Consider the following 27524-nt stretch of genomic DNA (forward strand, 5'->3'; position numbering starts at 1 on the left):
AGCTTGGAAATGTTTCTGCCTGGTCTCGAACCAGGGACCTTTCGCGTGTTAGGCGAATGTGATAGCCTCTACACCACAGAAACCATGAGAGCAGCTGCATCTTACTGGTTGGCAGGACAAAAGAAAGGAGCAATTTTTGAAAATGAAAAGTCCTGTAAACTGAGAGACAATGACAAAGCAGAAGAAGAATATCAGAAGTGGGATTTGAACCCACGCCTCCAGAAGAGACTGCAACCTTAACGCAGCGCCTTGGACCGCTCGGCCATTCCGATAAAATTTGCTCTTACCTACCTCTCTCTTGTGTGTTTTTTCTTGGAGGTGCAATGTGATTTCTGATAGCAACCCCAAGCGGCAGCAAAGTGTGAAAGCGTAGGTGCTTCCGCCTCTGCAGAAGTTACCACAAGGCCTACGCAGAGGTCTAGCCACCTGTCTTGAGGTGTGCAGATTTTGAACAAGCTTTCCTGTGTCTGGTTACTGTGGGATTGTTTTTCATCTTCTTACCCGTTGAGGTCCGGTCGCCGTTGGTCGTTAGCCTTCGCTTTCAAATAGCATCATTTTTGGGCCTTGCCCTATTGTTAGACACTCTATCCTTATTCTTTCGGGGATTTTTTTTAACCTTTAGTCAATGTGCAAGTAACAGAAATTGAACACTGAGCAATGAGGCCTGAGCTCTGGAGACTGCAGCCATGACTTCACATTTGAACAAGATACTTCTGTTGTCTAACCAACAACAGCGATTGCCATCATGCTAAAGTTGCTGGGGAAAGTGAGCCACTGGCAGCTTACACACCATTTTCACATGTGATCTTAGTAACAATTGTGGTCATAGAGGTGACTGCTTTGTCTGTAGTAGGCACAGAGGTCTCTCACCTAAAGGGTAGGTTGTAGGTTCAACCGAGGTGTACGCTTGGATCGTTGTATCGCAGAATGCCGGTCCTTAATCCATGGAATGCCTTTTGATACATCACTATGCTGCCAACTCAAGCTGAAACATGTCTTTGGCCTGGCACAGTATGGCCATGATCAAGGCGGCAATCTTCTTCACCAAACTCTGACTGCTTGTGGTTCTGCACTCTTCCTTGTGCCAAATTGTATGGTTTGTCTTTTTTGGCTGTTGCCAATCCCTTGGGACTGCACGTGATAGTTGTTGGTATACTGGCCAGGACCTCTGCCTATAACGTGGAGGACTGGTGTTTGGTTTCCCGACGGGGAGTGTTTCTTGGTCTTTATGACCCTTGACACGAGCATAAAACACTTAGCCCTGTCTTGAAATTTCAAATAGTTTGCTGTAAAAGGCCTGTAGGTTACAAGGCTTCTCAAAGTCCTCTGAGCCGGCCTCTGTACAGAGCGGGACAAGGCCAACGCTCAATGCAACCCAACATGTCATGTGTTGTTTGAGGATATGTGTAATACCGCATGAGGCTCGCTATTGGCCGTAAGCCGCCAGAGCTTTTGTTGCTGTTTTTATCTGTGTGCACGGACAACACGGAAGAGACAATAACAAAGGGTACGGTGCAAGGTGATTTGCTCGTAGCAAAGCTGCCATAGAATTACCTGCCTGGCTCAAGGTCCTCTTCTGGTTTTAAGAGTCAGGGATATTTTGGCAGAGTTGGTGGTGTGAACTGTGTCCCAAGATTATTTCAGGGGTGAAGAGCAAGTGTGCAGCACAAATATCATTAAGTGTGTCTGTTTAAGTCATGTTTAAATGTCTTGCAACAAGCTTGGAAATGTTTCTGCCTGGTCTCGAACCAGGGACCTTTCGCGTGTTAGGCGAATGTGATAGCCTCTACACCACAGAAACCATGAGAGCAGCTGCATCTTACTGGTTGGCAGGACAAAAGAAAGGAGCAATTTTTGAAAATGAAAAGTCCTGTAAACTGAGAGACAATGACAAAGCAGAAGAAGAATATCAGAAGTGGGATTTGAACCCACGCCTCCAGAAGAGACTGCGACCTTAACGCAGCGCCTTGGACCGCTCGGCCATACCGATAAAATTTGCTCTTACCTACCTCTCTCTTGTGTGTTTTTTCTTGGAGGTGCAATGTGATTTCTGATAGCAACCCCAAGCGGCAGCAAAGTGTGAAAGCGTAGGTGCTTCCGCCTCTGCAGAAGTTACCACAAGGCCTACGCAGAGGTCTAGCCACCTGTCTTGAGGTGTGCAGATTTTGAACAAGCTTTCCTGTGTCTGGTTACTGTGGGATTGTTTTTCATCTTCTTACCCGTTGAGGTCCGGTCGCCGTTGGTCGTTAGCCTTCGCTTTCAAATAGCATCATTTTTGGGCCTTGCCCTATTGTTAGACACTCTATCCTTATTCTTTCGGGGATTTTTTTTAACCTTTAGTCAATGTGCAAGTAACAGAAATTGAACACTGAGCAATGAGGCCTGAGCTCTGGAGACTGCAGCCATGACTTCACATTTGAACAAGATACTTCTGTTGTCTAACCAACAACAGCGATTGCCATCATGCTAAAGTTGCTGGGGAAAGTGAGCCACTGGCAGCTTACACACCATTTTCACATGTGATCTTAGTAACAATTGTGGTCATAGAGGTGACTGCTTTGTCTGTAGTAGGCACAGAGGTCTCTCACCTAAAGGGTAGGTTGTAGGTTCAACCGAGGTGTACGCTTGGATCGTTGTATCGCAGAATGCCGGTCCTTAATCCATGGAATGCCTTTTGATACATCACTATGCTGCCAACTCAAGCTGAAACATGTCTTTGGCCTGGCACAGTATGGCCATGATCAAGGCGGCAATCTTCTTCACCAAACTCTGACTGCTTGTGGTTCTGCACTCTTCCTTGTGCCAAATTGTATGGTTTGTCTTTTTTGGCTGTTGCCAATCCCTTGGGACTGCACGTGATAGTTGTTGGTATACTGGCCAGGACCTCTGCCTATAACGTGGAGGACTGGTGTTTGGTTTCCCGACGGGGAGTGTTTCTTGGTCTTTATGACCCTTGACACGAGCATAAAACACTTAGCCCTGTCTTGAAATTTCAAATAGTTTGCTGTAAAAGGCCTGTAGGTTACAAGGCTTCTCAAAGTCCTCTGAGCCGGCCTCTGTACAGAGCGGGACAAGGCCAACGCTCAATGCAACCCAACATGTCATGTGTTGTTTGAGGATATGTGTAATACCGCATGAGGCTCGCTATTGGCCGTAAGCCGCCAGAGCTTTTGTTGCTGTTTTTATCTGTGTGCACGGACAACACGGAAGAGACAATAACAAAGGGTACGGTGCAAGGTGATTTGCTCGTAGCAAAGCTGCCATAGAATTACCTGCCTGGCTCAAGGTCCTCTTCTGGTTTTAAGAGTCAGGGATATTTTGGCAGAGTTGGTGGTGTGAACTGTGTCCCAAGATTATTTCAGGGGTGAAGAGCAAGTGTGCAGCACAAATATCATTAAGTGTGTCTGTTTAAGTCATGTTTAAATGTCTTGCAACAAGCTTGGAAATGTTTCTGCCTGGTCTCGAACCAGGGACCTTTCGCGTGTTAGGCGAATGTGATAGCCTCTACACCACAGAAACCGTGAGAGCAGCTGCATCTTACTGGTTGGCAGGACAAAGGAAAGGAGCAATTTTTGAAAATGAAAAGTCCTGTAAACTGAGAGACAATGACAAAGCAGAAGAAGAATATCAGAAGTGGGATTTGAACCCACGCCTCCAGAAGAGACTGCAACCTTAACGCAGCGCCTTGGACCGCTCGGCCATTCTGATAAAATTTGCTCTTACCTACCTCTCTCTTGTGTGTTTTTTCTTGGAGGTGCAATGTGATTTCTGATAGCAACCCCAAGCGGCAGCAAAGTGTGAAAGCGTAGGTGCTTCCGCCTCTGCAGAAGTTACCACAAGGCCTACGCAGAGGTCTAGCCACCTGTCTTGAGGTGTGCAGATTTTGAACAAGCTTTCCTGTGTCTGGTTACTGTGGGATTGTTTTTCATCTTCTTACCCGTTGAGGTCCGGTCGCCGTTGGTCGTTAGCCTTCGCTTTCAAATAGCATCATTTTTGGGCCTTGCCCTATTGTTAGACACTCTATCCTTATTCTTTCGGGGATTTTTTTTTAACCTTTAGTCAATGTGCAAGTAACAGAAATTGAACACTGAGCAATGAGGCCTGAGCTCTGGAGACTGCAGCCATGACTTCACATTTGAACAAGATACTTCTGTTGTCTAACCAACAACAGCGATTGCCATCATGCTAAAGTTGCTGGGGAAAGTGAGCCACTGGCAGCTTACACACCATTTTCACATGTGATCTTAGTAACAATTGTGGTCATAGAGGTGACTGCTTTGTCTGTAGTAGGCACAGAGGTCTCTCACCTAAAGGGTAGGTTGTAGGTTCAACCGAGGTGTACGCTTGGATCGTTGTATCGCAGAATGCCGGTCCTTAATCCATGGAATGCCTTTTGATACATCACTATGCTGCCAACTCAAGCTGAAACATGTCTTTGGCCTGGCACAGTATGGCCATGATCAAGGCGGCAATCTTCTTCACCAAACTCTGACTGCTTGTGGTTCTGCACTCTTCCTTGTGCCAAATTGTATGGTTTGTCTTTTTTGGCTGTTGCCAATCCCTTGGGACTGCACGTGATAGTTGTTGGTATACTGGCCAGGACCTCTGCCTATAACGTGGAGGACTGGTGTTTGGTTTCCCGACGGGGAGTGTTTCTTGGTCTTTATGACCCTTGACACGAGCATAAAACACTTAGCCCTGTCTTGAAATTTCAAATAGTTTGCTGTAAAAGGCCTGTAGGTTACAAGGCTTCTCAAAGTCCTCTGAGCCGGCCTCTGTACAGAGCGGGACAAGGCCAACGCTCAATGCAACCCAACATGTCATGTGTTGTTTGAGGATATGTGTAATACCGCATGAGGCTCGCTATTGGCCGTAAGCCGCCAGAGCTTTTGTTGCTGTTTTTATCTGTGTGCACGGACAACACGGAAGAGACAATAACAAAGGGTACGGTGCAAGGTGATTTGCTTGTAGCAAAGCTGCCATAGAATTACCTGCCTGGCTCAAGGTCCTCTTCTGGTTTTAAGAGTCAGGGATATTTTGGCAGAGTTGGTGGTGTGAACTGTGTCCCAAGATTATTTCAGGGGTGAAGAGCAAGTGTGCAGCACAAATATCATTAAGTGTGTCTGTTTAAGTCATGTTTAAATGTCTTGCAACAAGCTTGGAAATGTTTCTGCCTGGTCTCGAACCAGGGACCTTTCGCGTGTGAGGCCAATGTGATAGCCTCTACACCACAGAAACCATGAGAGCAGCTGCATCTTACTGGTTGGCAGGACAAAAGAAAGGAGCAATTTTTGAAAATGAAAAGTCCTGTAAACTGAGAGACAATGACAAAGCAGAAGAAGAATATCAGAAGTGGGATTTGAACCCACGCCTCCAGAAGAGACTGCAACCTTAACGCAGCGCCTTGGACCGCTCGGCCATTCTGATAAAATTTGCTCTTACCTACCTCTCTCTTGTGTGTTTTTTCTTGGAGGTGCAATGTGATTTCTGATAGCAACCCCAAGCGGCAGCAAAGTGTGAAAGCGTAGGTGCTTCCGCCTCTGCAGAAGTTACCACAAGGCCTACGCAGAGGTCTAGCCACCTGTCTTGAGGTGTGCAGATTTTGAACAAGCTTTCCTGTGTCTGGTTACTGTGGGATTGTTTTTCATCTTCTTACCCGTTGAGGTCCGGTCGCCGTTGGTCGTTAGCCTTCGCTTTCAAATAGCATCATTTTTGGGCCTTGCCCTATTGTTAGACACTCTATCCTTATTCTTTCGGGGATTTTTTTTAACCTTTAGTCAATGTGCAAGTAACAGAAATTGAACACTGAGCAATGAGGCCTGAGCTCTGGAGACTGCAGCCATGACTTCACATTTGAACAAGATACTTCTGTTGTCTAACCAACAACAGCGATTGCCATCATGCTAAAGTTGCTGGGGAAAGTGAGCCACTGGCAGCTTACACACCATTTTCACATGTGATCTTAGTAACAATTGTGGTCATAGAGGTGACTGCTTTGTCTGTAGTAGGCACAGAGGTCTCTCACCTAAAGGGTAGGTTGTAGGTTCAACCGAGGTGTACGCTTGGATCGTTGTATCGCAGAATGCCGGTCCTTAATCCATGGAATGCCTTTTGATACATCACTATGCTGCCAACTCAAGCTGAAACATGTCTTTGGCCTGGCACAGTATGGCCATGATCAAGGCGGCAATCTTCTTCACCAAACTCTGACTGCTTGTGGTTCTGCACTCTTCCTTGTGCCAAATTGTATGGTTTGTCTTTTTTGGCTGTTGCCAATCCCTTGGGACTGCACGTGATAGTTGTTGGTATACTGGCCAGGACCTCTGCCTATAACGTGGAGGACTGGTGTTTGGTTTCCCGACGGGGAGTGTTTCTTGGTCTTTATGACCCTTGACACGAGCATAAAACACTTAGCCCTGTCTTGAAATTTCAAATAGTTTGCTGTAAAAGGCCTGTAGGTTACAAGGCTTCTCAAAGTCCTCTGAGCCGGCCTCTGTACAGAGCGGGACAAGGCCAACGCTCAATGCAACCCAACATGTCATGTGTTGTTTGAGGATATGTGTAATACCGCATGAGGCTCGCTATTGGCCGTAAGCCGCCAGAGCTTTTGTTGCTGTTTTTATCTGTGTGCACGGACAACACGGAAGAGACAATAACAAAGGGTACGGTGCAAGGTGATTTGCTCGTAGCAAAGCTGCCATAGAATTACCTGCCTGGCTCAAGGTCCTCTTCTGGTTTTAAGAGTCAGGGATATTTTGGCAGAGTTGGTGGTGTGAACTGTGTCCCACAATTATTTCAGGGGTGAAGAGCAAGTGTGCAGCACAAATATCATTAAGTGTGTCTGTTTAAGTCATGTTTAAATGTCTTGCAACAAGCTTGGAAATGTTTCTGCCTGGTCTCGAACCAGGGACCTTTCGCGTGTTAGGCGAATGTGATAGCCTCTACACCACAGAAACCATGAGAGCAGCTGCATCTTACTGGTTGGCAGGACAAAAGAAAGGAGCAATTTTTGAAAATGAAAAGTCCTGTAAACTGAGAGACAATGACAAAGCAGAAGAAGAATATCAGAAGTGGGATTTGAACCCACGCCTCCAGAAGAGACTGCAACCTTAACGCAGCGCCTTGGACCGCTTGGCCATTCTGATAAAATTTGCTCTTACCTACCTCTCTCTTGTGTGTTTTTTCTTGGAGGTGCAATGTGATTTCTGATAGCAACCCCAAGCGGCAGCAAAGTGTGAAAGCGTAGGTGCTTCCGCCTCTGCAGAAGTTACCACAAGGCCTACGCAGAGGTCTAGCCACCTGTCTTGAGGTGTGCAGATTTTGAACAAGCTTTCCTGTGTCTGGTTACTGTGGGATTGTTTTTCATCTTCTTACCCGTTGAGGTCCGGTCGCCGTTGGTCGTTAGCCTTCACTTTCAAATAGCATCATTTTTGGGCCTTGCCCTATTGTTAGACACTCTATCCTTATTCTTTCGGGGATTTTTTTTAACCTTTAGTCAATGTGCAAGTAACAGAAATTGAACACTGAGCAATGAGGCCTGAGCTCTGGAGACTGCAGCCATGACTTCACATTTGAACAAGATACTTCTGTTGTCTAACCAACAACAGCGATTGCCATCATGCTAAAGTTGCTGGGGAAAGTGAGCCACTGGCAGCTTACACACCATTTTCACATGTGATCTTAGTAACAATTGTGGTCATAGAGGTGACTGCTTTGTCTGTAGTAGGCACAGAGGTCTCTCACCTAAAGGGTAGGTTGTAGGTTCAACCGAGGTGTACGCTTGGATCGTTGTATCGCAGAATGCCGGTCCTTAATCCATGGAATGCCTTTTGATACATCACTATGCTGCCAACTCAAGCTGAAACATGTCTTTGGCCTGGCACAGTATGGCCATGATCAAGGCGGCAATCTTCTTCACCAAACTCTGACTGCTTGTGGTTCTGCACTCTTCCTTGTGCCAAATTGTATGGTTTGTCTTTTTTGGCTGTTGCCAATCCCTTGGGACTGCACGTGATAGTTGTTGGTATACTGGCCAGGACCTCTGCCTATAACGTGGAGGACTGGTGTTTGGTTTCCCGACGGGGAGTGTTTCTTGGTCTTTATGACCCTTGACACGAGCATAAAACACTTAGCCCTGTCTTGAAATTTCAAATAGTTTGCTGTAAAAGGCCTGTAGGTTACAAGGCTTCTCAAAGTCCTCTGAGCCGGCCTCTGTACAGAGCGGGACAAGGCCAACGCTCAATGCAACCCAACATGTCATGTGTTGTTTGAGGATATGTGTAATACCGCATGAGGCTCGCTATTGGCCGTAAGCCGCCAGAGCTTTTGTTGCTGTTTTTATCTGTGTGCACGGACAACACGGAAGAGACAATAACAAAGGGTACGGTGCAAGGTGATTTGCTTGTAGCAAAGCTGCCATAGAATTACCTGCCTGGCTCAAGGTCCTCTTCTGGTTTTAAGAGTCAGGGATATTTTGGCAGAGTTGGTGGTGTGAACTGTGTCCCAAGATTATTTCAGGGGTGAAGAGCAAGTGTGCAGCACAAATATCATTAAGTGTGTCTGTTTAAGTCATGTTTAAATGTCTTGCAACAAGCTTGGAAATGTTTCTGCCTGGTCTCGAACCAGGGACCTTTCGCGTGTGAGGCCAATGTGATAGCCTCTACACCACAGAAACCATGAGAGCAGCTGCATCTTACTGGTTGGCAGGACAAAAGAAAGGAGCAATTTTTGAAAATGAAAAGTCCTGTAAACTGAGAGACAATGACAAAGCAGAAGAAGAATATCAGAAGTGGGATTTGAACCCACGCCTCCAGAAGAGACTGCAACCTTAACGCAGCGCCTTGGACCGCTCGGCCATTCTGATAAAATTTGCTCTTACCTACCTCTCTCTTGTGTGTTTTTTCTTGGAGGTGCAATGTGATTTCTGATAGCAACCCCAAGCGGCAGCAAAGTGTGAAAGCGTAGGTGCTTCCGCCTCTGCAGAAGTTACCACAAGGCCTACGCAGAGGTCTAGCCACCTGTCTTGAGGTGTGCAGATTTTGAACAAGCTTTCCTGTGTCTGGTTACTGTGGGATTGTTTTTCATCTTCTTACCCGTTGAGGTCCGGTCGCCGTTGGTCGTTAGCCTTCGCTTTCAAATAGCATCATTTTTGGGCCTTGCCCTATTGTTAGACACTCTATCCTTATTCTTTCGGGGATTTTTTTTAACCTTTAGTCAATGTGCAAGTAACAGAAATTGAACACTGAGCAATGAGGCCTGAGCTCTGGAGACTGCAGCCATGACTTCACATTTGAACAAGATACTTCTGTTGTCTAACCAACAACAGCGATTGCCATCATGCTAAAGTTGCTGGGGAAAGTGAGCCACTGGCAGCTTACACACCATTTTCACATGTGATCTTAGTAACAATTGTGGTCATAGAGGTGACTGCTTTGTCTGTAGTAGGCACAGAGGTCTCTCACCTAAAGGGTAGGTTGTAGGTTCAACCGAGGTGTACGCTTGGATCGTTGTATCGCAGAATGCCGGTCCTTAATCCATGGAATGCCTTTTGATACATCACTATGCTGCCAACTCAAGCTGAAACATGTCTTTGGCCTGGCACAGTATGGCCATGATCAAGGCGGCAATCTTCTTCACCAAACTCTGACTGCTTGTGGTTCTGCACTCTTCCTTGTGCCAAATTGTATGGTTTGTCTTTTTTGGCTGTTGCCAATCCCTTGGGACTGCACGTGATAGTTGTTGGTATACTGGCCAGGACCTCTGCCTATAACGTGGAGGACTGGTGTTTGGTTTCCCGACGGGGAGTGTTTCTTGGTCTTTATGACCCTTGACACGAGCATAAAACACTTAGCCCTGTCTTGAAATTTCAAATAGTTTGCTGTAAAAGGCCTGTAGGTTACAAGGCTTCTCAAAGTCCTCTGAGCCGGCCTCTGTACAGAGCGGGACAAGGCCAACGCTCAATGCAACCCAACATGTCATGTGTTGTTTGAGGATATGTGTAATACCGCATGAGGCTCGCTATTGGCCGTAAGCCGCCAGAGCTTTTGTTGCTGTTTTTATCTGTGTGCACGGACAACACGGAAGAGACAATAACAAAGGGTACGGTGCAAGGTGATTTGCTCGTAGCAAAGCTGCCATAGAATTACCTGCCTGGCTCAAGGTCCTCTTCTGGTTTTAAAGTCAGGGATATTTTGGCAGAGTTGGTGGTGTGAACTGTGTCCCACAATTATTTCAGGGGTGAAGAGCAAGTGTGCAGCACAAATATCATTAAGTGTGTCTGTTTAAGTCATGTTTAAATGTCTTGCAACAAGCTTGGAAATGTTTCTGCCTGGTCTCGAACCAGGGACCTTTCGCGTGTTAGGCGAATGTGATAGCCTCTACACCACAGAAACCATGAGAGCAGCTGCATCTTACTGGTTGGCAGGACAAAAGAAAGGAGCAATTTTTGAAAATGAAAAGTCCTGTAAACTGAGAGACAATGACAAAGCAGAAGAAGAATATCAGAAGTGGGATTTGAACCCACGCCTCCAGAAGAGACTGCAACCTTAACGCAGCGCCTTGGACCGCTTGGCCATTCTGATAAAATTTGCTCTTACCTACCTCTCTCTTGTGTGTTTTTTCTTGGAGGTGCAATGTGATTTCTGATAGCAACCCCAAGCGGCAGCAAAGTGTGAAAGCGTAGGTGCTTCCGCCTCTGCAGAAGTTACCACAAGGCCTACGCAGAGGTCTAGCCACCTGTCTTGAGGTGTGCAGATTTTGAACAAGCTTTCCTGTGTCTGGTTACTGTGGGATTGTTTTTCATCTTCTTACCCGTTGAGGTCCGGTCGCCGTTGGTCGTTAGCCTTCACTTTCAAATAGCATCATTTTTGGGCCTTGCCCTATTGTTAGACACTCTATCCTTATTCTTTCGGGGATTTTTTTTAACCTTTAGTCAATGTGCAAGTAACAGAAATTGAACACTGAGCAATGAGGCCTGAGCTCTGGAGACTGCAGCCATGACTTCACATTTGAACAAGATACTTCTGTTGTCTAACCAACAACAGCGATTGCCATCATGCTAAAGTTGCTGGGGAAAGTGAGCCACTGGCAGCTTACACACCATTTTCACATGTGATCTTAGTAACAATTGTGGTCATAGAGGTGACTGCTTTGTCTGTAGTAGGCACAGAGGTCTCTCACCTAAAGGGTAGGTTGTAGGTTCAACCGAGGTGTACGCTTGGATCGTTGTATCGCAGAATGCCGGTCCTTAATCCATGGAATGCCTTTTGATACATCACTATGCTGCCAACTCAAGCTGAAACATGTCTTTGGCCTGGCACAGTATGGCCATGATCAAGGCGGCAATCTTCTTCACCAAACTCTGACTGCTTGTGGTTCTGCACTCTTCCTTGTGCCAAATTGTATGGTTTGTCTTTTTTGGCTGTTGCCAATCCCTTGGGACTGCACGTGATAGTTGTTGGTATACTGGCCAGGACCTCTGCCTATAACGTGGAGGACTGGTGTTTGGTTTCCCGACGGGGAGTGTTTCTTGGTCTTTATGACCCTTGACACGAGCATAAAACACTTAGCCCTGTCTTGAAATTTCAAATAGTTTGCTGTAAAAGGCCTGTAGGTTACAAGGCTTCTCAAAGTCCTCTGAGCCGGCCTCTGTACAGAGCGGGACAAGGCCAACGCTCAATGCAACCCAACATGTCATGTGTTGTTTGAGGATATGTGTAATACCGCATGAGGCTCGCTATTGGCCGTAAGCCGCCAGAGCTTTTGTTGCTGTTTTTATCTGTGTGCACGGACAACACGGAAGAGACAATAACAAAGGGTACGGTGCAAGGTGATTTGCTTGTAGCAAAGCTGCCATAGAATTACCTGCCTGGCTCAAGGTCCTCTTCTGGTTTTAAGAGTCAGGGATATTTTGGCAGAGTTGGTGGTGTGAACTGTGTCCCAAGATTATTTCAGGGGTGAAGAGCAAGTGTGCAGCACAAATATCATTAAGTGTGTCTGTTTAAGTCATGTTTAAATGTCTTGCAACAAGCTTGGAAATGTTTCTGCCTGGTCTCGAACCAGGGACCTTTCGCATGTGAGGCGAATGTGATAGCCTCTACACCACAGAAACCATGAGAGCAGCTGCATCTTACTGGTTGGCAGGACAAAAGAAAGGAGCAATTTTTGAAAATGAAAAGTCCTGTAAACTGAGAGACAATGACAAAGCAGAAGAAGAATATCAGAAGTGGGATTTGAACCCACGCCTCCAGAAGAGACTGCAACCTTAACGCAGCGCCTTGGACCGCTCGGCCATTCCGATAAAATTTGCTCTTACCTACCTCTCTCTTGTGTGTTTTTTCTTGGAGGTGCAATGTGATTTCTGATAGCAACCCCAAGCGGCAGCAAAGTGTGAAAGCGTAGGTGCTTCCGCCTCTGCAGAAGTTACCACAAGGCCTACGCAGAGGTCTAGCCACCTGTCTTGAGGTGTGCAGATTTTGAACAAGCTTTCCTGTGTCTGGTTACTGTGGGATTGTTTTTCATCTTCTTACCCGTTGAGGTCCGGTCGCCGTTGGTCCTTAGCCTTCGCTTTCAAATAGCATCATTTTTGGGCCTTGCCCTATTGTTAGACACTCTATCCTTATTCTTTCGGGGATTTTTTTTAACCTTTAGTCAATGTGCAAGTAACAGAAATTGAACACTGAGCAATGAGGCCTGAGCTCTGGAGACTGCAGCCATGACTTCACATTTGAACAAGATACTTCTGTTGTCTAACCAACAACAGCGATTGCCATCATGCTAAAGTTGCTGGGGAAAGTGAGCCACTGGCAGCTTACACACCATTTTCACATGTGATCTTAGTAACAATTGTGGTCATAGAGGTGACTGCTTTGTCTGTAGTAGGCACAGAGGTCTCTCACCTAAAGGGTAGGTTGTAGGTTCAACCGAGGTGTACGCTTGGATCGTTGTATCGCAGAATGCCGGTCCTTAATCCATGGAATGCCTTTTGATACATCACTATGCTGCCAACTCAAGCTGAAACATGTCTTTGGCCTGGCACAGTATGGCCATGATCAAGGCGGCAATCTTCTTCACCAAACTCTGACTGCTTGTGGTTCTGCACTCTTCCTTGTGCCAAATTGTATGGTTTGTCTTTTTTGGCTGTTGCCAATCCCTTGGGACTGCACGTGATAGTTGTTGGTATACTGGCCAGGACCTCTGCCTATAACGTGGAGGACTGGTGTTTGGTTTCCCGACGGGGAGTGTTTCTTGGTCTTTATGACCCTTGACACGAGCATAAAACACTTAGCCCTGTCTTGAAATTTCAAATAGTTTGCTGTAAAAGGCCTGTAGGTTACAAGGCTTCTCAAAGTCCTCTGAGCCGGCCTCTGTACAGAGCGGGACAAGGCCAACGCTCAATGCAACCCAACATGTCATGTGTTGTTTGAGGATATGTGTAATACCGCATGAGGCTCGCTATTGGCCGTAAGGCGCCAGAGCTTTTGTTGCTGTTTTTATCTGTGTGCACGGACAACACGGAAGAGACAATAACAAAGGGTACGGTGCAAGGTGATTTGCTCGTAGCAAAGCTGCCATAGAATTACCTGCCTGGCTCAAGGTCCTCTTCTGGTTTTAAGAGTCAGGGATATTTTGGCAGAGTTGGTGGTGTGAACTGTGTCCCAAGATTATTTCAGGGGTGAAGAGCAAGTGTGCAGCACAAATATCATTAAGTGTGTCTGTTTAAGTCATGTTTAAATGTCTTGCAACAAGCTTGGAAATGTTTCTGCCTGGTCTCGAACCAGGGACCTTTCGCGTGTTAGGCGAATGTGATAGCCTCTACACCACAGAAACCATGAGAGCAGCTGCATCTTACTGGTTGGCAGGACAAAAGAAAGGAGCAATTTTTGAAAATGAAAAGTCCTGTAAACTGAGAGACAATGACAAAGCAGAAGAAGAATATCAGAAGTGGGATTTGAACCCACGCCTCCAGAAGAGACTGCAACCTTAACGCAGCGCCTTGGACCGCTCGGCCATTCTGATAAAAATTGCTCTTACCTACCTCTCTCTTGTGTGTTTTTTCTTGGAGGTGCAATGTGATTTCTGATAGCAACTCCAAGCGGCAGCAAAGTGTGAAAGCGTAGGTGCTTCTGCCTCTGCAGAAGTTACCACAAGGCCTACGCAGAGGTCTAGCCACCTGTCTTGAGGTGTGCAGATTTTGAACAAGCTTTCCTGTGTCTGGTTACTGTGGGATTGTTTTTCATCTTCTTACCCGTTGAGGTCCGGTCGCCGTTGGTCGTTAGCCTTCGCTTTCAAATAGCATCATTTTTGGGCCTTGCCCTATTGTTAGACACTCTATCCTTATTCTTTCGGGGATTTTTTTTAACCTTTAGTCAATGTGCAAGTAACAGAAATTGAACACTGAGCAATGAGGCCTGAGCTCTGGAGACTGCAGCCATGACTTCACATTTGAACAAGATACTTCTGTTGTCTAACCAACAACAGCGATTGCCATCATGCTAAAGTTGCTGGGGAAAGTGAGCCACTGGCAGCTTACACACCATTTTCACATGTGATCTTAGTAACAATTGTGGTCATAGAGGTGACTGCTTTGTCTGTAGTAGGCACAGAGGTCTCTCACCTAAAGGGTAGGTTGTAGGTTCAACCGAGGTGTACGCTTGGATCGTTGTATCGCAGAATGCCGGTCCTTAATCCATGGAATGCCTTTTGATACATCACTATGCTTCCAACTCAAGCTGAAACATGTCTTTGGCCTGGCACAGTATGGCCATGATCAAGGCGGCAATCTTCTTCACCAAACTCTGACTGCTTGTGGTTCTGCACTCTTCCTTGTGCCAAATTGTATGGTTTGTCTTTTTTGGCTGTTGCCAATCCCTTGGGACTGCACGTGATAGTTGTTGGTATACTGGCCAGGACCTCTGCCTATAACGTGGAGGGCTGGTGTTTGGTTTCCCGACAGGGAGTGTTTCTTGGTCTTTATGACCCTTGACACGAGCATAAAACACTTAGCCCTGTCTTGAAATTTCAAATAGTTTGCTGTAAAAGGCCTGTAGGTTACAAGGCTTCTCAAAGTCCTCTGAGCCGGCCTCTGTACAGAGCGGGACAAGGCCAACGCTCAATGCAACCCAACATGTCATGTGTTGTTTGAGGATATGTGTAATACCGCATGAGGCTCGCTATTGGCCGTAAGCCGCCAGAGCTTTTGTTGCTGTTTTTATCTGTGTGCACGGACAACACGGAAGAGACAATAACAAAGGGTACGGTGCAAGGTGATTTGCTCGTAGCAAAGCTGCCATAGAATTAACTGCCTGGCTCAAGGTCCTCTTCTGGTTTTAAGAGTCAGGGATATTTTGGCAGAGTTGGTGGTGTGAACTGTGTCCCAAGATTATTTCAGGGGTGAAGAGCAAGTGTGCAGCACAAATATCATTAAGTGTGTCTGTTTAAGTCATGTTTAAATGTCTTGCAACAAGCTTGGAAATGTTTCTGCCTGGTCTCGAACCAGGGACCTTTCACGTGTTAGGCGAATGTGATAGCCTCTACACCACAGAAACCGTGAGAGCAGCTGCATCTTACTGGTTGGCAGGACAAAAGAAAGGAGCAATTTTTGAAAATGAAAAGTCCTGTAAACTGAGAGACAATGACAAAGCAGAAGAAGAATATCAGAAGTGGGATTTGAACCCACGCCTCCAGAAGAGACTGCAACCTGGGAAATGTTGAAAATGTTGAAGTTGCCGGCCAATCACGTTCAAGAAATGTTGAAAATGTTGAAGATTCTAGCCAATCACGTTCAAGAAATGTTGAAAATGTTGAAGTTGCCGACCAATCACGTTGGAGAAATGTTGAAAGCTGACGGCCAATGACGTCGTGAAAGTTACGTATCGCAATGTAAAATGTTTAATGAAGGTAAAGGTTACGGGAGGTCGAAGGTTAAATCCGTATGTAAATTGGAAGTTCTTGGGAACAGTCGGAGTGAACAAGAATTTACGAGTGAAAGCGGTCTATTTAGCGACATGGTAAGTATCGGCTCATTCATGAAAATGCTGTATGATGTACATCGATGTGTAAAAATAAAAATTTCCCGGTTTTACGCCGATGTTACTCGACATTGGTTTCACAGTCGTGTCTTTTTTTTCCCATTCCCATTTCCCGAGCGAGTCGATGAAAAACGTTTCATATGTGGGATTAACCAAGTTGTTAGCTATTAAAGCTAAGATAACTTTGGTCTATAAAATATTATTTACGTGCTTATTACACCGAGGTTATGTTAGACGTGGCTTTGTTTTCAGTCATGTCCTATTCATTCTCGCCCTCGGCTTCTTAAGACATTTAAAATAAAAATCACGTCATGGGGATTAACCATCATCATATATGGTCGTCGGCATAAACTACCGCGTTTAAAAAAAAGTGGGAAAATAGGGGTCATTTTATAATCAGTACTGTCCTGTATTCGGGTCAGTATGTTAGTCCTGTTGGATAACCATGCCAAGCTAACTTTTGTCTATGAAGTACTTTAACAAACCCATCAAAATTTCTCAACATATAGAATATATCAGTACTGGGACCAAACAGGAAGCTGAAGGTCATACAAGATAACAAACTAAAGACCATATTAAAGCCAGTAGTAATAATATATCCACAATCCTCCATATAGGAGCTGCTGATTGACAACTGGCCTGTCTGACAGAGCTTTTTTTTTTTTTTTTTTTTTAAATCATATTTACTAATAACAAGTCCCAGATATTATTAACCAGGCTTGAGGTGATTGAGTGGTTGGACATATTTTGGAGTATTTTACCTAATCATTACCAGACGTTAGGTCTAGTCATTGAGGACAGTGTCTCATCATAATCATTATGGGTTTTTATTCTTTTAGTTTTTGTATAGGCTTGATAAGCTCTTATGTTGTTACCATTTACTTTTAAATCATCTTCAACCAAAGGCATCGAAGTCCCACAAAGCAATGCCCGACACTGTCTGGATGGCACGCCTCAAGAGCTTCGCCTCCACAGGATCATGGCCTCCAGGTGAGGGCAACAGGCCAGCACCCAGACAGAAGAAGTGGTACGAGCTGTATCAGAGGGTATGTGTGTCTTTATCAGGTGTTTACTTTTATACTTCATTTGTACTAAATGCAACAGCATAAACCGGATTTTCACACATTAATAAATATTTGATTAAGTAAAAATTCAAAATGGTTTCTGCTACAACACACACAACTGAATGACATGGAGATAAATCTTCAAATGTTCTTTTTAGATTGAGAAATGTCCAATGATGCAGCATGGGCAGACGTCCCTGTTTGGTAGTGTGAGGAAATGTGTGTGTGGATTCCACATCCAGATGGTAGGCGAAAAACACAGTAGTTTTGTAGTATAGTACAAATATGACATCACAAAGTGACCAGTGTTAAACCTACTTTGCCATTAAACAGCACCCAGCTCCTGCTGTCCAGTCAGCTTCTGCTGTCCAGCCAGCTCCTGCTGTCCAGTCAGCTTCTGCTGTCCAGCCAGCTCCTGCTGTCCAGCCAGCTCCTGCTGTCCAGGGTGCCCTGATGTCACAGACTTCAGCTGCAGGTGCTGCCCAGTCTGCTGGGCTGACACAAATGAAGGGAGCTGAAGGCCACAAACAGCGACCACCACTGAATTTGTCTATGGTATTTAGTTGTTGTTGCTCCTACATGTACTATCAATAGATTCATCAAATGGCTTGTCTTTATACAGTCTTTTGCTTCTTAACTTTCAGTTTACCAAACCAAGATATGGTGGTTCACTTAGCGCAGCTGCAAAGCCAAACCTTGCCATGGCCAGGAAAGTGACACAGGTAAAGGGGGTTCAAAAGTCAACTGTGTAAAAGTGTGTTGTTAATACATGTGACTTAGACTCTGTTTTATAGAAACAGGTCACAGAACGCCAGGAGACACCTGCTCCTCCAGTCAGCACTGCCATATCAGTGAGTGATTACATTTTCAGCTCGAGCATCTGTAGTTCTAGACTTCATTCAATGTACAGGATTAGAGATTTATCCTGTAGATTTTAATATCTGATTCTTAAACTTCATACAGGCCGTAGGCTCCCAAACAGAGGCACCAGCAGTACCAGCTGAGACACCAGTGGCTGCTCCTGTGTCAGTAAGTGTTCTAGCACTGTGCTTTAAACACGAATACTTTTGCAGCAGTGTATTTTACCAGAACTAAGTATAGTTACACATTGTTTTCCTGCTGCAACTCCTCAGCTTCCCCGTTTGTGGGCAGAGGGCTTTCCACCTGAAGACCATAGGTGGATATCCAAAGCTTTGTTTAGGATGGGGGCGAAGGGCAGACTGGAACTCCAGGACAACCTGAAGCTGTGGTACTACCCACCTCAGCCGAGTCACCTCTACCACCAGGCACCTTCCCCAGACCGCTTTTTTGCCCATCCACTACTTGTTTGGATGCCTTACAAGTTGTGGAAGGTTAAGGTGGTGTGCCCCAATCCTTCTTGTGCTGGGCATCAGCTGACAGGAGCAGGGCTGCACAAGAGGGCACGGCGGGTCCTGGACATAGACCGCATGTACACCATGGTCACTGAGACGCTGACTTGTGCCAGGTGTAAAGCCTCTCATGTGTCCTGGAGCCAGGCTGTCCTCCAACAGCTGGACTTGGCTCACAGGTCAGAATTTCGGGTCATCATGACTCAAAAGTGAGTAGTGTCTTTTTTCTCTTTTTCCATGTTCAAGTCAAAGCTGTACATTCTTACTGATATATTTATCTGTGACCAAGGTATGCCTGTGACGTGAGGGTGATTCGGCTTCTGCGGGAGAGGGGCCTTGGCAACAGCCCAACCCGGGTACTGAAACAGCTGAGGGAGAACCACACAGAGGAGTGGCTCCAACGTGTATCGCGGTACACCACGGAGTGCATGAGCTTCCTCCAGCGCCCTGGATTGCTGCCTGTAAAGTTCCCGGAACCTCCAAAGCCAGATGTTGTGCCCAGCTGCAGGTGGCTTCTGTCCGTCTACAGCCAGGACATCTTGACCAGGCTGGAGGACATCAAGGCGCACATTACATCAACCTTTGGCACCATTCTGAAGATGGACTCCACAAAAAAGGTTGAATCATCTTATTTTCTGCAAAATAGGCTTCAATAAACCACTAGCTGGATTTCTACATGTCTCCATCTTATTGTGTGTCTCTGTTCATGTTTTGTGCTTCAGATCACAAAGAAGCTGGCTGGGACAGCCAAAGGGACAGCTCTCTGGCTCACCTCTGTGGGAAATGAGTATGGCCAGATTTTAATCAGTGTCCTGACTGCTCAGGAGGGAGCTGGTTTAGACAGGATGGCTGGTGACCTGGTGAGGAGGTACCAGCAGGCCAGTGTGGATCCCCCTGTTGTCCTGTATGTGGACTGTGGATGCTGTGCTGAGGCTGCAGAGACAACAAAGCTGGAGGCTAGATTCAGCAGGTGGCCTCAGCTTCTGGTACGGCTGGACATCTGGCATTTTATGCGACGGCTTGCCCTGGGATGCACCACTGATGCCCATCAGCTGTACCCACTCTACATGGCACGCATCTCAGCATGCATTTTTGAGTGGGATGCAGCTGACTTAGCGCTGTTGCGTGAAGCCAAGGCCCAGCAGCTTCGGAACCAGGGACTGTCATCTGCAGATGTGAACAGACACCTGACCAGGGAGGAGTTGGCTCTCCACTGCAGACGGAGGACACGAGGAGTGGACACCACAGTTAAGCTGCTGGAGGAGCTGTTTGCTTTACTTATGGGCTCCCGTGGCAACGACTCCCTTGGCGTTCCTCTGTTTGATCAGGAGAGGATGGAGCACATCTGGCGGGTCCAGAAGAAGCATGTAAAGTGCATCCAAGATCCACCAGGTGTTGCGCTCTACATTAAAACTGGAGAGCTGACCAAGGGAGGTGTGCGGCTGCCGGTCTTTAGGTGTGCCAGAGGCTCTACTTCCTTGGAGTCTTTTCATCTGCACCTAAACCGCTTCATACCAGGTGTGTGACACTAAAATGTGTATCTTATTATATGCGTGTTTGTTCATTTGATGTGATGTTTATGTCAAAAATGCTTTTGATATTTCATGTTGCATTTCATTGTACTTGTAGGGACCAGTGCCAACAGCCTGAATTTCCAGGTTTACCTGCTGGAAGGTCTGCACAGGTGGAACCAGGACCGGCGCGTTGCTGCCATGGCGACTGAGAAGTCTCCTCTGTGCTGCTACTCTGGTGATCTGCTGCATTCTGTCAACCAGAACTACGAGAAGCTGTTTGGCAGAAAGGTGGCACCAGAGTTCTGTCCACCCTCACGTTACACAGGTAATGACAGAATGACCTGCCAAAGGAAAAGTACAAAGCTGCATCTCTCTGACAGCTCCTCACAGTAAAACTGTGTTGCTGAGGGGGGAAATTTATATTTATATTTAATGTATTTTATGAGTCTGATGAGCTGATTGGTTTTTACTCATTCCAATCTGCATTGTGCTTTATTTATGTTGTTGTGTCTCAGGTGAGCTCATAGGAGTGCAGTATCTGTTCCGGCAGACTGGTCAGGCCCTGCAGGACATGAACCCGGACTCAGAGGAGACTGCCCGCTTGGTGGAGGAGCATGATGTGGCGGCAGATGAGGACGATGAGGGTTTTTCTGACCTCACAGATGACCCCACAGTGCTGGATATAGAGGTTCAGCCTGCTCCCAGCATCTCCTCCACAGCAGCTCCCAGCGCCTCCTCCCCACTGACTCCCAGCGCCTCCTCCCCACTGGCTCCTGGCACCTCCTCCCTGTTTGCTCCCAGCGCCTCCTCCCCACTGGCTCCCAGCATCTCTGAGGCTGGGGACACCTCTGAAGAAACTGTGGTCAGTAACAGTTATTCACTGCTGTTTTCTACATTCTGCATGTTGACGTATATTGAAACTAAAACTGTTAAAAGGTTTTAAACTATTTTCTGTTTTCTGCTTAATGATTTGAGCAGGCTGTTGATGACCAGAATGTGCCTGGATACCAGCATGTGGACAGACTTGCTGAGTACTTGGTTGGGCTTCGGGAGCAGACCTCTCTCTATCTCAGCAACCTGCAGGCGGACCAAATTATAGGACTCTGGCAGAACCTGAGCGAAGGGGACAAGCAGCGGGTTGTTTATTCAGCGCGGCACCAAGACAGACTTCTGAGTGGACACTTCCGAACCCCAAAGAAGCCCTCAAAAACACCAGGGGTGGAGAGCACAATCCGCTGCGTGCTAGGTGCAAGTAGTGCACCTGCACAATGGCCTGACTGCTGCAGGTTGGTGGAGACCATTTTCATCAGACTGTGTGGTCTGCATCCAGCCCCCAAAAGAAAAGGCAAAGGAGCAGAGTCAAGGTGGTCCTTAATTATTAGGGACTACCGTAAAATCAGGGAGCTGGTTGTTGGGAATGCCCGGGTCATGCAGGGAACAGACATGCAGCTTGTGGAGGTCAACCAGAACACTCTGATTCAGTGGCACAATGGCAGACAGAAAAAGCAGGAGCTTTCTGTCCTGCTTCAGGGAACTGGTGTACCCTCAGAGATTGCAGTAGCTGAAGAACCACTGATGGATGCAAGACCGCTGCCTTCTTATCCTGTGCCAGCACAGGATGAACATCAGTACCGGCTGCCAGAGAGTACGGCTGGCCAGGCTAAGCAAAGGCAGGCACCATGCACCATCCTTCCAAAAGGCGGTGTGAAGAGGCAGTTGTCAGTGGCACCAGGTGCTTTCCCAGGCCCAGCAGCCCCTGCAGCCCCAGCACCTGGGATTCCTCACCAGGGCCTCACACAGGCAGGACAACCTGTTTTCTTCTATCAGGTTGTCATGCCTTCAACCATGCAGGCCACAACCCAGCAACCAACAACAAAGAGGCCATACAAGAGGACTGTGCAGGCAAACACTTGCAAGAAGTGTGGCCTCTTTCGCACAGCAGAGACTGGACATAGCCACTACCGTGGGAGGGTCTACTGCCCCCAGTCTGAAAGCCTGACAAAGGAACAGTGGCTGGAGGAGATGAGGAAGGGGCAGAAATAAGCACTTTGTAAATAGATGTATATAGTTTGTAGTTAAGTGTTATAGTAACTTTTGTTTGCTCCTTTTTAATTATATATGTTGTTGTTTTTTTAAAAACATTTTAAAACCTTTTTATTGTGAACCTTCTGTACAGTTTCAAGTGGACACAACCAGGATGAAACCAGAGGAAGTATCCTCAATACAAGTTAAAGTACTTGCTGTACAGTAATTGTAAATAGTTGTGGTTGTTGTACATATTCTCATTTTTAAAATTGTTTTTTTTATTATATTTTTGTAAAAGTTAAGAGTAAGATTAAACAGCACAGTATTAGTTGTAAATTGATTGTAAATAGTTTTAATTTTTTGTTTTGGTATTTATTCAAAAGCAATGTTATTGTTTTTAATGACTGAACATTAAACAGTGAGTTTGACATGTTTATTGTGGTGATTATGAGTAATTATGTAAATGAAATCAAGACTAGTAAGAAAAAAATGTTTTATTACAATTCAATTCACATATGAATATCTAATGTTATTATAAATATCTAAAATTATTATTATAATAATATAAATACAAAGTTGCTAGACTGACTTCAAAGTGGTGGTAAAGAAGAGAAACGAAGTGCCACTACACAAATATACACACATATCATACCGATATAAAGGCTCTTGTTATTTATATTTATATAGTGTGTGTGTGTGTGTGTGTGTGTGTATTCCATATACAGAACAGGTTCCTTACATTCTATTAACTACAATATTTTATAAACACACACAATGTTATTTTTTCCATGCCAATGAAAATGGACTTTAACAGGTTAATAAATTCTAAAATAGGTCAGCCACTGAAATCCTGCCATGACTCCCTGTTCTGCATCGCTTCTGGTTCCTCAGCTCCTTTTTGAGAAAGAGAAAAAAAAGAAATATTAACAGAAATTACCATTGAATTAGAGCTAAATGCAGAATTACATTAATAGATGAGTAAATGAGGTGTTGAAATATTTTCACTACTTCATATTTACAATTTCAGATGCGTGTGTCTGCAAAAAGATAACCCTCAATATAAAAACATATCAGGTTTACTTCATATTAATTGTATTCTCTGCGTCATCTGACGGAGGCCATGTCACGTGATCTTCAATGCAGGCCCAGCACCTAGTTGCGAGTTCAAATCCCGTTCACTGCATGACAGACCTGGGTCAACATGTAAAAACATCTCCAGGCCACTAGACATGTGTTTATGTCCCAGAAATTTCCACATTTTTTCTTCATTTTTCCTCCTTTCTCCCTTTTCTCCTCCTTTCCCCTCTTTTTCCTTCTTCCCCCCTCTCCCCCCTTCTTCCCCATCTTACCTGGCCGAATGTTCCCCAGCTTTTAACGCAGCGCCTTGGACCGCTCGGCCATTCTGATAAAATTTGCTCTTACCTACCTCTCTCTTGTGTGTTTTTTCTTGGAGGTGCAATGTGATTTCTGATAGCAACCCCAAGCGGCAGCAAAGTGTGAAAGCGTAGGTGCTTCCGCCTCTGCAGAAGTTACCACAAGGCCTACGCAGAGGTCTAGCCACCTGTCTTGAGGTGTGCAGATTTTGAACAAGCTTTCCTGTGTCTGGTTACTGTGGGATTGTTTTTCATCTTCTTACCCGTTGAGGTCCGGTCGCCGTTGGTCGTTAGCCTTCGCTTTCAAATAGCATCATTTTTGGGCCTTGCCCTATTGTTAGACACTCTATCCTTATTCTTTCGGGGATTTTTTTAACCTTTAGTCAATGTGCAAGTAACAGAAATTGAACACTGAGCAATGAGGCCTGAGCTCTGGAGACTGCAGCCATGACTTCACATTTGAACAAGATACTTCTGTTGTCTAACCAACAACAGCGATTGCCATCATGCTAAAGTTGCTGGGGAAAGTGAGCCACTGGCAGCTTACACACCATTTTCACATGTGATCTTAGTAACAATTGTGGTCATAGAGGTGACTGCTTTGTCTGTAGTAGGCACAGAGGTCTCTCACCTAAAGGGTAGGTTGTAGGTTCAACCGAGGTGTACGCTTGGATCGTTGTATCGCAGAATGCCGGTCCTTAATCCATGGAATGCCTTTTGATACATCACTATGCTGCCAACTCAAGCTGAAACATGTCTTTGGCCTGGCACAGTATGGCCATGATCAAGGCGGCAATCTTCTTCACCAAACTCTGACTGCTTGTGGTTCTGCACTCTTCCTTGTGCCAAATTGTATGGTTTGTCTTTTTTGGCTGTTGCCAATCCCTTGGGACTGCACGTGATAGTTGTTGGTATACTGGCCAGGACCTCTGCCTATAACGTGGAGGACTGGTGTTTGGTTTCCCGACGGGGAGTGTTTCTTGGTCTTTATGACCCTTGACACGAGCATAAAACACTTAGCCCTGTCTTGAAATTTCAAATAGTTTGCTGTAAAAGGCCTGTAGGTTACAAGGCTTCTCAAAGTCCTCTGAGCCGGCCTCTGTACAGAGCGGGACAAGGCCAACGCTCAATGCAACCCAACATGTCATGTGTTGTTTGAGGATATGTGTAATACCGCATGAGGCTCGCTATTGGCCGTAAGGCGCCAGAGCTTTTGTTGCTGTTTTTATCTGTGTGCACGGACAACACGGAAGAGACAATAACAAAGGGTACGGTACAAGGTGATTTGCTCATAGCAAAGCTGCCATAGAATTACCTGCCTGGCTCAAGGTCCTCTTCTGGTTTTAAGAGTCAGGGATATTTTGGCAGAGTTGGTGGTGTGAACTGTGTCCCAAGATTATTTCAGGGGTGAAGAGCAAGTGTGCAGCACAAATATCATTAAGTGTGTCTGTTTAAGTCATGTTTAAATGTCTTGCAACAAGCTTGGAAATGTTTCTGCCTGGTCTCGAACCAGGGACCTTTCGCGTGTTAGGCGAATGTGATAGCCTCTACACCACAGAAACCATGAGAGCAGCTGCATCTTACTGGTTGGCAGGACAAAAGAAAGGAGCAATTTTTGAAAATGAAAAGTCCTGTAAACTGAGAGACAATGACAAAGCAGAAGAAGAATATCAGAAGTGGGATTTGAACCCACGCCTCCAGAAGAGACTGCAACCTTAACGCAGTGCCTTGGACCGCTCGGCCATTCTGATAAAAATTGCTCTTACCTACCTCTCTCTTGTGTGTTTTTTCTTGGAGGTGCAATGTGATTTCTGATAGCAACCCCAAGCGGCAGCAAAGTGTGAAAGCGTAGGTGCTTCTGCCTCTGCAGAAGTTACCACAAGGCCTACGCAGAGGTCTAGCCACCTGTCTTGAGGTGTGCAGATTTTGAACAAGCTTTCCTGTGTCTGGTTACTGTGGGATTGTTTTTCATCTTCTTACCCGTTGAGGTCCGGTCGCCGTTGGTCGTTAGCCTTCGCTTTCAAATAGCATCATTTTTGGGCCTTGCCCTATTGTTAGACACTCTATCCTTATTCTTTCGGGGATTTTTTTAACCTTTAGTCAATGTGCAAGTAACAGAAATTGAACACTGAGCAATGAGGCCTGAGCTCTGGAGACTGCAGCCATGACTTCACATTTGAACAAGATACTTCTGTTGTCTAACCAACAACAGCGATTGCCATCATGCTAAAGTTGCTGGGGAAAGTGAGCCACTGGCAGCTTACACACCATTTTCACATGTGATCTTAGTAACAATTGTGGTCATAGAGGTGACTGCTTTGTCTGTAGTAGGCACAGAGGTCTCTCACCTAAAGGGTAGGTTGTAGGTTCAACCGAGGTGTACGCTTGGATCGTTGTATCGCAGAATGCCGGTCCTTAATCCATGGAATGCCTTTTGATACATCACTATGCTTCCAACTCAAGCTGAAACATGTCTTTGGCCTGGCACAGTATGGCCATGATCAAGGCGGCAATCTTCTTCACCAAACTCTGACTGCTTGTGGTTCTGCACTCTTCCTTGTGCCAAATTGTATGGTTTGTCTTTTTTGGCTGTTGCCAATCCCTTGGGACTGCACGTGATAGTTGTTGGTATACTGGCCAGGACCTCTGCCTATAACGTGGAGGACTGGTGTTTGGTTTCCCGACGGGGAGTGTTTCTTGGTCTTTATGACCCTTGACACGAGCATAAAACACTTAGCCCTGTCTTGAAATTTCAAATAGTTTGCTGTAAAAGGCCTGTAGGTTACAAGGCTTCTCAAAGTCCTCTGAGCCGGCCTCTGTACAGAGCGGGACAAGGCCAACGCTCAATGCAACCCAACATGTCATGTGTTGTTTGAGGATATGTGTAATACCGCATGAGGCTCGCTATTGGCCGTAAGGCGCCAGAGCTTTTGTTGCTGTTTTTATCTGTGTGCACGGACAACACGGAAGAGACAATAACAAAGGGTACGGTGCAAGGTGATTTGCTCGTAGCAAAGCTGCCATAGAATTACCTGCCTGGCTCAAGGTCCTCTTCTGGTTTTAAGAGTCAGGGATATTTTGGCAGAGTTGGTGGTGTGAACTGTGTCCCAAGATTATTTCAGGGGTGAAGAGCAAGTGTGCAGCACAAATATCATTAAGTGTGTCTGTTTAAGTCATGTTTAAATGTCTTGCAACAAGCTTGGAAATGTTTCTGCCTGGTCTCGAACCAGGGACCTTTTGCGTGTTAGGCGAATGTGATAGTCTCTACACCACAGAAACCATGAGAGCAGCTGCATCTTACTGGTTGGCAGGACAAAAGAAAGGAGCAATTTTTGAAAATGAAAAGTCCTGTAAACTGAGAGACAATGACAAAGCAGAAGAAGAATATCAGAAGTGGGATTTGAACCCACGCCTCCAGAAGAGACTGCAACCTTAACGCAGCGCCTTGGACTGCTCGGCCATTCTGATAAAATTTGCTCTTACCTACCTCTCTCTTATGTGTTTTTTCTTGGAGGTGCAATGTGATTTCTGATAGCAACCCCAAGCGGCAGCAAAGTGTGAAAGCGTAGGTGCTTCCGCCTCTGCAGAAGTTACCACAAGGCCTACGCAGAGGTCTAGCCACCTGTCTTGAGGTGTGCAGATTTTGAACAAGCTTTCCTGTGTCTGGTTACTGTGGGATTGTTTTTCATCTTCTTACCCGTTGAGGTCCGGTCGCCGTTGGTCGTTAGCCTTCGCTTTCAAATAGCATCATTTTTGGGCCTTGCCCTATTGTTAGACACTCTATCCTTATTCTTTCGGGGATTTTTTTTAACCTTTAGTCAATGTGCAAGTAACAGAAATTGAACACTGAGCAATGAGGCCTGAGCTCTGGAGACTGCAGCCATGACTTCACATTTGAACAAGATACTTCTGTTGTCTAACCAACAACAGCGATTGCCATCATGCTAAAGTTGCTGGGGAAAGTGAGCCACTGGCAGCTTACACACCATTTTCACATGTGATCTTAGTAACAATTGTGGTCATAGAGGTGACTGCTTTGTCTGTAGTAGGCACAGAGGTCTCTCACCTAAAGGGTAGGTTGTAGGTTCAACCGAGGTGTACGCTTGGATCGTTGTATCGCAGAATGCCGGTCCTTAATCCATGGAATGCC

Source organism: Telmatherina bonti, assembly GCF_933228915.1.
Source record: "Telmatherina bonti genome assembly, chromosome: 14".
Taxonomy (NCBI): domain Eukaryota; kingdom Metazoa; phylum Chordata; class Actinopteri; order Atheriniformes; family Telmatherinidae; genus Telmatherina; species Telmatherina bonti.